This window comes from Palaemon carinicauda, chromosome 9 (assembly GCF_036898095.1).
Source record: "Palaemon carinicauda isolate YSFRI2023 chromosome 9, ASM3689809v2, whole genome shotgun sequence".
Classification (NCBI taxonomy): Eukaryota; Metazoa; Arthropoda; class Malacostraca; order Decapoda; family Palaemonidae; genus Palaemon; species Palaemon carinicauda.
Genome location: NC_090733.1, coordinates 49,509,968 through 49,521,847, shown reverse-complemented (window position 1 = coordinate 49,521,847; position 11,880 = coordinate 49,509,968).

Genomic DNA, 11,880 nt, shown 5'->3' with positions numbered 1-11,880 from the left:
AGTGCGAAGAGCATGCCCAAACCATCTCCATTTACCTCTCATCATGATCTCATCCACATATTGCACACGAGTAAGATAAGTACATGATGTAAATTATAGGGCATTAATTTGAGACTAAACAATACTCAAAGTATGATTTTAAGTAGATCGAGGACACTGGCTCCACAACATCCAGATTTTTGCGTTGACTCTTTTAGGATTCCACGTCGGATTCCTGATCACAAATTTATTTTTGAGAAACACATTCAGTCTATTTCTTCATCAATTGCATAAATATTAGGTTTATTGAGATTTTTTTTCAAGAATTACAGTGATCAGTCCATCCTTAGGAAATGTTTTAATTTATTAATTCTAAATTGCTCTGCCTTTCATGTCTTCATATGTTGCTTCTTATCTTAATTTGTTGGACAAAAGCTAATGTTATTTTTTTTTCTTACTCCTAATCTGGATATTGAAATATGGCAGTGTTCTTCACTTTGTTCTTTTTGCATGTCGCGTAAGATATTCATAATTCAGATCACCCACTGAACTTGAAGCTTTCTTAGGCTACAACATCCTATATGTAGTGCTAGGTATGTAAATGATTCTAGCAACCATACCTTCTCCATCATAAGGCACGATACTACACAGTTTACTAGAAGTTTTCTTCCAATTATGACCACATTGTATAACTATATTCCAATCAGACAGTGAATTAGTTGATCTTCAGAGTTTTAAACGTTTTGTATGTTTTTTTGTTTTTTTTTATTGAGTAGGTTGATTGGCCTATTTATACATCGTTACTGATATTAGAATAGCTTAAAACTACCAAAATCAGAACAGTACATATAAATATTGTTTGGTCAAGTTTTATTTTGCAGCTGTTACCAAGAGAGTCAAGTTAGATGCTGCTAAAGTGTTGTTTATAGCGATTTTGAAATTAAATTCCATTCACGGTCATATATATTTTTTTTTTCAAATTAATCAAGTAACACAGACTTACGGAGTAAAAAGAGGTAGGTAGCTTTGAATAGAAATCCTTTTTATACAGTGATTCATCCTCTGCAAGTGACAATGTCATTAAATGACCATTTAATGTAGTACACAAACAAGAGGTAACTACGGAATACCAAAAATAAATCAGCGGTCAGAGATAACCTGATATAACTTCATGTAAATAGCAATTGAAAATTGTAATCAAATAAAATGATGGCCTCAGTGTAGCAAGAGGACAGTTTTCTAAGCAAGGCAGTAAAGACTTTAATCTTATTCATTATTATTATTATTATTATTATTATTATTATTATTATTATTATTATTATTATTATTATTATTATTATTACTTGCCAGGCTACAACACTAGTTAGAAAAGCTGGATGTTATAAATCCAGTGACCCCAACAGGGAGAATAGCCCAGTGAGGAAATAAAATAAGGAAGCATAAGAAAATTTTAAGAACAATAATAACATTAAGATAAATCTTTCATATGTAAACTATAAAAACTTGAAACTAAAAAGAGGATATAAATAGAATAGTGTGCCCGAGTCTACACTCAAGCAAGAGATCTCTAACCCAAGGCAATGGAAGACTGTGGTATAGAGGCCAGGGCTTTACCCAAGACTAGAGAACATTGATTTGATTTTGGATTTTCCTTTTAGAAGAATTGCTTACCATAGCAAAAGAGTCTCTACTACCCTTACCAACAGGAAAGAAGCCACTGAACAATTAAAGTGCAGTAGTCAACCCCTTGAGAGAAGAAGAATTTTTTGGTTATTTCAGTGTTGTCAAGTGTATGAGGAAAAGGGAGAATGTGTAAAGAATAGGCCAGAGTATTCTGAGTATGTTTTGGCGAAGATGAAATGAGCCGTAACTAGAAAGAGGAATCCAGTGTAGTACTGTCTGACCAGTCAAAGGAACCAAAAACTCTCTAGCAGTAGTATCTCAATGGGTGGCCAACCTACTACCTATCTTATATAAACTATAAAAAACTTGAACAAAATAAGAGGAAGAGAAATTAGATAGAATAGCATGCCCGAGTGTACCGTCAGGAAAGAGAACTCTAACCCAAGACAGTGAAAGACCATGGTACAGAGGCTATGGCAACTACCAATGACTATAAAACAATGGATTGATTTTGGGGTGTCCTTCTCCTAGAAGAGCTGCTTACCATAGCTAAATAATCTCTTCTACCCTTACCATGAGGAAGGTAGCCACTTAAAAATTACAGAGCAGTAGTTAACACCTTAGGTGAAGAAAAACTGATTGATAATCTCAGTGTTTTCAGGAGTATGAGGACGGAGGAGAATCTGTAAAGAATAGGCTACACTATTCGGTGCAGGTGTAGGCAAAGGGAAAGTGCACCATAACCAGAGAGAAGGATACACTGTAGTACTCTCTGGCCAGTCAAAGAACCCCATAACTCTCTAGTGGTAGTATCTCAAAGGGTGGCTGGTGCCCTGAACAACCTACTACTTATGATACTGAATTATCTAAAAAACAATTACATTCCAATAAAGATAAATATAAGGCCAAAGATAGTCTATCTATTAATATTGGATATTTTATGAGAGAGAGAGAGAGAGAGAGAGAGAGAGAGAGAGAGAGAGAGAGAGAGACTTACCTTATGGCTGTAATCTATTTTTGGGTTCCCCCAGGTCCCTCAGTGTGAGGCACCTCGTATATCCACCAGAGAGTTGCTTATGCATCTTCCGGTGTATTTTGCATCTTCCAGTCTTGGATGGTCTGGGATGCATCTTATGTGTTTATTGAGCTTATTCTTAAACACATCTACGCTCACTCATGATATGTTTCTTTGATGAGCTGGCACCGCATTAAATAGTCGCTGCATTATCAATATTGGTGCATAGTGGATTAATTTCCTGTGTGCCTTCCTTAGTTTTCCTGGTATAGTTTTGGGCACAATTAATCTACCTCGGCTTGCTCTTTCTGATATTTTTAGCTCCATGAAGATTTCAGTAATTCTTTCGGTTTGTTTCCATGCTTATATTATCATGCAGTGTTCTCTTCTCCTTTCTAGACTGTATAACTTTAAAAATTGTAGTCTTTCCCACTAGTCAAGGTCCTTAACTTCTTTTATTCTAGCAGTAAAGGACCTTTATACACTCTCTATTTGTGCAATGTCCTTTTGATAGTGTTGGTACCATATCATATGGCAGTACTGGAGTGTACAATGTACATAAGTTTTGTACAGCATAATCATGTTTTCAACTTTTCTTGTTTTAAAGTGTCTGAATAGCATTCCCATTTTTTTTTTTTTTACATTTAGCCAACATTGTTGCTATTTGGTTGCTGCATAACATATTCCTGTTTAACATTACAACAAGGTCTTTAATTTCTTCCTTGTTTGTGATTATCTCGTTATTAGGTCCCCTGTATGCATATACCATTCCTTCTCTGTTTCCATAATTTATTGATTCAAATTTATCGGAGTTAAATACCATCTTATTTATCTTCGCCCATTCATATATTTTGTTTAGATCTCTTTGTAATGAGTTCCTATCTTCACCACAAGTAATTTTTCTACTTATTCTTGTGTCATAAGTGAAATTTCTCACTACAGAATCTTCAACATTACAGGCTGTGTCTAAGATCATAATAGCAAACAGCAGTGCAGCTAATACCGTACCCTGTGGCACGCTAGATATTACCTGAGCTTCATCTGATTTCTCGTCATTTGCAACCACTATCTGTTTTCTGTTTTGTAGAAATTCTTTTATCGATTTTCCTATCTTTCCCATAATATTATGCTTACTCACTTTTTTCTCTAATATATTATGGTCTACCTTGTCAAAGGCTTTTGCAAAATCTAGATATACCACTTCTGTGTCTTTTTCATTTATCACGTTTTTTTATGTTTTCATAGTGTGCTATCAGTTGGGTTTGTGTACTTTTTCCGGGCACAAAACCTTGTTGACCTATATTAAATAAATTATTTTCAACCAAATGATTCATTATTTTCTTTATTATTACCTTTTCATACACTTTCATAATATGTGATATTAGACTAACAGGTCTATAATTGCTTGCCTCTAGTCTTGATCCACTTTTGAAAATAGAGGTTATATATGCTAATTTACGTTTAATATATATATTGCTCATGTCTACACTTTGTCTTAGCAGCATTGCAAGTGGCCTCGCGATAGTGTGCGCAGTTTCTTTTAACAAAATCACTGGAACTTAATCTGGCCCGGCCGCTGATCCATTTTTAATTTCGCTTATAGCCTGTACAATACCTGCTTCATTAATATCTATATCCGTTAGATATTCAATATTTTCTTCTCTCATTTCTGTTTTATTATTCTCATTCGCAGTTCTTGGCATGAATTCACTCTTACATTTTTCTGCTAATATGTTGCATATTTCCTTTTTTTATTCGTTAACTGTCCTTCAATTCTTAGAGGGCCTATTTCCAATCTACCTTTATTCATCTTTTTTGCATAGGAGTAAACTACTTTGGGGTTTTTCTTGATATTTTGAAGTCTCCTTTCTTCTAAGTCCTTTTTTTTCATTTTCTTTCGATTGTATTATCTTTTTTCCTGCATTTTCTATCTTACTTTTTATTTGCATCATTCTCCATACATTTTTTTTTTGCAAGATTTTTCTTCCACTTTCTAATTTTCTGAAATAAGATCCTTCTGTCAGAATCTTGGTATGCATGTCTGAAGTTTATTTTTTTATTTATTTATTTTTTTTGGTACATATTTTTCAACAATTTTCTCAAGTATTTTGTACAGTATATCCGTATTTACCTGTATATTATCACTTACTATTCCATTTTTTCCAATCTTTGTTCAATTCTTCATTTATTTCTGACCGTTTTATATTCTTACCATAAAAATTATATTTTCCATATCCTTCCCATCGTTTTATGCTTTGTTTATCTCTGCATTCACTTGCTTTGAAATGGACTATTAATTCTATGACATTGTGGTCTGAAATTCCTTTGTTATACACTATTATTTCTTTCACATAATTCACCTCATTCACAAATACTAAATTTAGGACATTGTCCTTTCTTGATGGAATATGGTTTATTTGTTGCATATTGTTTCCTTCATGTTCTGATATGATGTTCTTTTCTTCATTTCCAGGAATTCTGCCAATAAAAAATCCAGCTTTTCTATTATATTTGCTCTTTCGCCTTCATATTTATTTTTGTGTGTATACCTGCAATTATCACCATATCTGCACCAACCACTGCCATTATAGATGCATTCTTTGTAGTTTGTCTCTAATTGTGCATATTTGGGTTGAAAGGCATCATATCTCGGGGCCTTGTGTGCATAGCTCGGTATATACTCGGCTTGTTTTTTTTCGTTTTTTTTTTCATTTTTGCTTTCATTTTCTTTTCTGTTTGCTTTTGAAATTTCTGACTTTCAATCATGGTAGCAGGATGCATATTTCAACAATTTTTCGTTGTATTTGCATCCTTTTCCTTCTTTCGGGTTTTGGCATATTTTTGGATGGAGATCATGCATTTGTCTCCATATCCGTTTAAATTTGCAAATTTCCCATATATTTCATAATTATGGCATATCTCTGGATGCTTTTAGTAACATCTTCCACCAAATCAGCATTTCCCTGTTTTCAGTAAATTGCAGACTATATCTATATTTTTTTTCTTGCTCTTCCTTACAAGTATTTATGTCTGGGTAGAGTCTCTTGAGTCTATTATTTGTTTCCATCTGACTATTTATTTCTTTGTATGTATGTTGCTGAATGGCATCATATGTTGTATCAATGGTTTCCTCTGCATCCTTACACATATCCTGTTCATTTTTCTCTTCTTCTTCTTCTTCTTCTTCTTCTTCTTCTTCTTCATCGTGAACTATTAGCAGATTCAGTCTCAACTTAATTACATTTTCTATCCAGACTAAGCATGTTGAGCAGAATACCCTTGTGTCTTTAGTATTTATTTTCTGTGCACTTCATTGCAAGTAGGGTGTGTTGGTACATGACATGCATCGCATTTCCTTAATAATTGTTGCAGATTAAGAATACTGAACCAAATCTTACATGTATTGCACCATTTTGGCATTCTTTTTCCAAATGCATCAATCAGAATATTCACCATATTGGACTTTTTATTGTTCTTGAATGGAATATGACGATTGATGTAAACTTTCTTTATAAGTTTCTTTATCACCTGGATCTTCTTTGGAATTTCTTCTATTATTTTCATGGTGTTTTCCACAGACTTGCTCCAGTTTGTTGGATCATATTGTTTCAATACGTTTGAGAATGTTTTTCCGTCACACTGGTTGGAGCTATTAGTGACTTCTGTTACCAGTAGATCTAGTTCTTGTTTTGCCAACTCATCGAATTTGCTCTTGCTCTTGCTGATTGTAGCAATAGCCCTCCAAGTCTCGTTCAGAGAGAGAGAGAGAGAGAGAGAGAGAGAGAGAGAGAGAGAGGGAGAGAGAGTGTGTGTGTGTTTGTCTTATTCATTGTCGGTGAAGTTACCTCTGCATGATTATAGCTGGCCATTAAATCTGTCGAAAGTTTCATGCAATACATAGCTATACTTCTTTCAATTATTAACTTATGCTTCATAGAAATGGCAGCTTTGAATGTCTTTGACATAATATTATGACTGTCTAATTATATTACGATGTAACAACAAAGCACCCAAAAATAATATTCATACTATCAGTTTTCCTTCTCTCCAGAATAATAAAAGATTTCCCTATCTCAAACAATAATTACTCACAACATTACGTCGCACCATATCTTGACTAAGAATCTTCTACAAATGTCCTTAAGAAAAAAAAGTCTGTTTGCTCCAATTTGAAATGTGCTTCTCTTGAAAGGCAACATTAATAATGTTACCACTGCTGTGCAAAAAAAAAAAATAAAAAAATAAAAAGAAAATTAAATAAAAATAAAAGCTATACTTAAGATCAGGATAGTAAAGCCTTTTTTACTTTGAATGGAAGACTTGTGTTAAAAATTCAATAAAGATGATCGAGCAGTTAACCAGCACCAATAAGATTTAAATTATCTTTTAGAAATGTTAAAGCTATAAAAATTCTCGCACCTTCCTATATCTATGTAAACGATGCTAATGCCTTTACTTAAAAAACACCAAAATTTTATATAATTTTCTGTTAAATCTGGAGGAGTTGCAATTACAAGTTGTTGGAAATTATCATCTAATCCTGTTTGAGATTTAAGCACAACCAAAAATTCATAAACTAACCAACAATCCGTTATTGTCTTAACAAAGAGTGTACTAATGATGGCGGAAAAATAGAAGGGAAGAACATCTAATTACTGCTATTGGGCAATTAGACATTTTGGATTTTATTTTTCATCAATTTTGTGAGCTTATTAAACGCAGCCACTATGACAGAGTTTATGCTATTTGTTTTCGGCTAATAAGAACACTACTCTCGTTTCTACGCAGCCATTAAGATTTTTCAACCGACTCTAGGGCCATGGAAATCTGCAGCACTCAGAGTGACCTGATCCAATATATATTGCTATCGTTTTCGTTACCCCTGCATCGTTAATAGTATTACTGTAGTGTATCTATGAAACCAAAAAACATGCTGAAATATTTGAAGAACGTGTGAATAAGAGAAGAAATAGGTAAAAACAGTTCGGGTCCAAGTCCTGTGCATGCTTTTTTGCCGGTGATCTCAGCGACTTTATTCATACACATATGATAAACAAATTATATAATATATTACTGATGGTGATAATGACAAAAATTTACACTTGCTTAGAAGTTGATAAAGCCTAGTGATATATATTAACCTCGATTCGTATTTCATCAAGAATCTGAAGTTTATAAGATAACAATGGTAATAATATTTCCTCTTTTAATGATAAATAATGTTTTTTTCCCCATTTTCATCAAGAAACTATTATTTATAAGAAAACAATGGAAATAGCATACTGTAACTTGTAATATAAAATTACATATACCATATTCATAGAGAAACAGGAATTTATAAGACGGGTGTGATGGTAAAGCGGCAAATATGACAGTGATGACCATAACTAACTCCATTTTCCTCCTTTTTAGCAACTACACACATCCAGTTTCTGCAGTTCGGGTGTTGCTTGGCCAAAGAGAGTTGCTCTTAAACAAGATAATGATTGTGAAATATAGGTGGATCATGTTATTTTAGACTCCATTAAAGATGACACGTATCTACGGAAGGGAAAGATCTGGTACCCGCAATGAAATGGTTCAGAAATAGCACAAACCTTGAGAAGAAATGTGTGTCAGGAAAGGGGCCCATCAGCTTTCACAATCTTCCAGAATTCTTCCACCCAGTCTTGAAATATCATCGTTCCCACTTCAAGTATTTTCGGGATATGTTCACTTTAGCTCTACTGGAGGGGAGAGTATAACAGACATCTCTATAGAAGATCAGTACAGAGGGAGCTTGAAATTCAAGGCCATCGCGAACAGGTCCATTGTCGGGGAACCCCACAAAGTCAGGACTTTGTTGGCTATCTGAGGATCCAAATACCACTCGGTACTCACTATCTGCGAAGCTCTGCTCAGACTGTCGGCGAGCACATTCCTCTTGCTAGGAATGAAGCGAGCTGATAGTGTTATCGAGTGGACTTCGGACCACCTCAGAATCTCTACTGCAAGATGGGATAGCTGTTGTGAAAAGATACCTCCCTGCTTGTTGATATAAGCCACTACCGTGGTGTTGTCGCTCATCGCTACCACGGAGTGGCCCGCCAGGGGCCGTTGGAACTGTTGAAGGGCCAGAAACACGGCCTTCATCTCTAGCAGGTTGATGTGTAGGTACTTTTCCGATTCTGACCAAAGGCCTGAGACCCTCTGGTTCAGAATGTGGGCCCCCCACCCTTCTTTTGACGCGTCCGAGAACAGTGTCAAATCCGGGGAAAGGACGAGAAGATACACTCCCTTCCGTAGGTTTTCGTTGATCAGCCACCACCGCAGGTCCGCCAGTTCCGTGGGTCCTATAGGGACCAGAAAGTCCGGGGAATCGGAGCCCTGACTCCACCGGGACTTGAGCCGCCATTGCAGGGATCTCATCCTGAGACGGCCGTTCGGGACCAGACATGCCAGGGAGGCTAGGTGACCTAAAAGACGTAACCATGATTGGGCTGGAAGCTCTTCACGCCTGAGGAAGGGCTCTGCCACCCTCCTCAGCCTTGCTATCCTGTCGTCTGATGGAAAGGCTTCGTGGAGATTGGTGTCTAATAACATGCCTAGATATACCAGTCGTTGGGTCGGCTGCAGAGACGACTTTTCGAGATTTACCATGATCCCCAGATCTTGGCAAAGTCCCAGAAGCCTGTCTCAGTGTCGAAGAATGGTCGACTCCGAGTCTGCCAAGATCAGCCAGTCGTCCAGATATCGGAGGAGACGGATGCCGTTCCTGTGTGCCCATGAAAAAATCAGGGTGAACACTCTGGTGAACACCTGAGGTGCTGTTGAGAGATCGAAGCACAGTACCTTGAACTGGTAGGTCTTGCTGTCTAGGCTGAATCTCAAGTACTTCCTGGAAGACGGATGGATTGAGATCTGGAAGTACGCGTCCTTCAGATCCAGTGTTCACATGAAGTCTTGTGGTCTCACTGCCAGTCTGACCGTGTCCGCTGTCTCCAAGCTGAACGAAGTTTTTTTGACAAACTTGTTCAGAGCTGAGAGATCGATGACGGGTCTCCAGCCTCCAGACGCCTTCTTTACAAGAAAGAGTCGACTGAAGAAGCCTGGGGAGCCGTCGACGACCTCTTGGAGGGCATCCTTCTTGAGCATGGTCTCGACTTCTGCTCGAAGGGCTAGCCCATTTGCCGATCCCATGGCATAGGACCTCAATGACACTGGATTCCCTGTCAGGGGAGGTTGAGATGTTGTGAATGGGACGCGATATCCTTGGCCGATCACAGAGACCGTCCAGGAATCAGCCCCATGTTGCTGCCACCTGTGCACGCAACTTTGTAGGCATCCCCCCACAGGTGGACATGCAGGGGGACTGCCAATCCTAGCGTTTACGGCCATGGCCGTTCCCTTTAGGAATCTTGCCTCCCCTGGAGGACTTACCAACCCTCTTGTCCTTGACAGGAAAGGGCTGTGGCTTAGACACCTTCGTCTTAGCTGCCGGAGCCTGCTTCGGTGTCCTGCAAGGCTGCTGTTGATGCTGTTGTGGAGCTGGAGGCTTGTAGGGCCGAGATGTACGGGCCCTTTGGAGGAGCAAATCCTGATTCAACTTCCTGCATATCTCAGCTGTGTGTTCTACATCCTTGGGCTCAAACAAGCTTCCTCCAAGGATGGAGGAGTGTCTGAGCCTGCAGACATCCACGGGGGGGACCTTCGGATGGAACTTCTCGGTCACCGCATCGCGTCGCTCTAAGATCGAGTTGGCCCACAGGTTGGTAACCTGGTGGGCCAGGAACTCGATGGAGCTAGTGCCCGAGAGAAGGAAGGTCTCCAGGGCCTTCCTATTGCTCTCCTTAGACAAGTCCTCGGAGCGCAATAGGATGCCCAGAGAACCCAGCCAGACGTCCAGCCATGAAGTGGCCTGCATGGCACACTTCGCGACCTTTTCCTGGCTAAGAATCTCCGAAACCGAGAATGTCACCTGCCGAGAGGAGAGCTTCTCAAGAGGAGTTCCCCTTGTGAGCGCTTCCACCGAGTGGTGGAGGGGAAGAGCTACACTGGACTCCCCCATGATCTCAAAATACCTCCTCAGCTGTAAACGAGGAGGTGGGAGGAGTTTGTTCCCGGCAGAGGAACGGCTGGAGGAGGCGAGTTCTGACAGCTGAGGTTTGAACTTGTCTCTGGCACTCTTCACCCCCTGGGACCAAGGCAAAGCTGCGCTGGCCCTTGGGAGTTTCTGGGTACCATAGACTTGGTCTAGGACCGTATACTTGCCTTCGCGAGGGGCGATCTCCGGGTCCTTGAACCTGTTGAGTTGCCTCATCCGATTCAAGACCTGCCAGAAGGCATGCTCAGACTCATGCTGTTCTCCTCCCTGTGGAGTGGCAGCCAAGTCTCCCGTCCCCAGAGGCTCTTCTCGGGGAGACACGTGGACGTTCTCCCGGGGTCTGGTTGGCTCTGGACGGATCCATGAAGACGACTTAGGAATTGTCTTTGAGTCCTTGGGTTCCCTCCTGGGCGGGATATAGGACTCCAGCAAAGATGTCTAGAAGGTACCTTCCACGCGAGACATTTCTCTTCCTGGAGGTGGGGTTCCCCCCATAGGTGCCGTGGGAGAGGCCGTCACCTCGCTGGACTCTACTGAGGAAGGAAAGACTTTGTCCACAGGAGAAGGAGAAAACTACCGCGAAGGGGATGGAGCCTTCCTGACGGACCTCTTAGGAGCCAACTTCTCCCTGGGAGAAGTCACCACGAAGTCCACTCCTCTCCTTCTCTTCAGCGGGGGCGAGTCTGACTTTGGTCTGAGTCCCAGATCAGCGAGGGCTGGCTTCACAGCCTGCACCACCGCTTTCATCAGGTGACCAAACCAAGACTGACTGGTGACGGACGCAGTGTCAGTAATCCCCGCTGGAGGGAAGGGGATCCCCGGATCCTTCGGAGTGGACACAACGGGGCCTACCTGAACAGAAGAAAGGGAAGAATGTTGCCTAGACCTCTCCGGAGACTCTTCCTGGTCCTGGGTGAGAGCCCTGCGCTTGCGCGGTGGCGATCCTGATGGCGATTTGGAAGTACTCGTCCCTGTCGTAGGCACGAGGTGCGGGACCCGGCGAGAAAGGGGGTCGCGCTGGTGCTCGCGCAATGGAGCATTCAGAGGGTCGCGCGCGGGCAGCTGCTGGAGCGCAGGCGCACAGTCACACGAAGATGAACGCGCGCGTTCGCGTTCGCGCGCAGGCGAGTGAGCGCACAGGCGAGTGGGCGCGCTGGCGAGTGGGAGCGAGGGCGCGCTG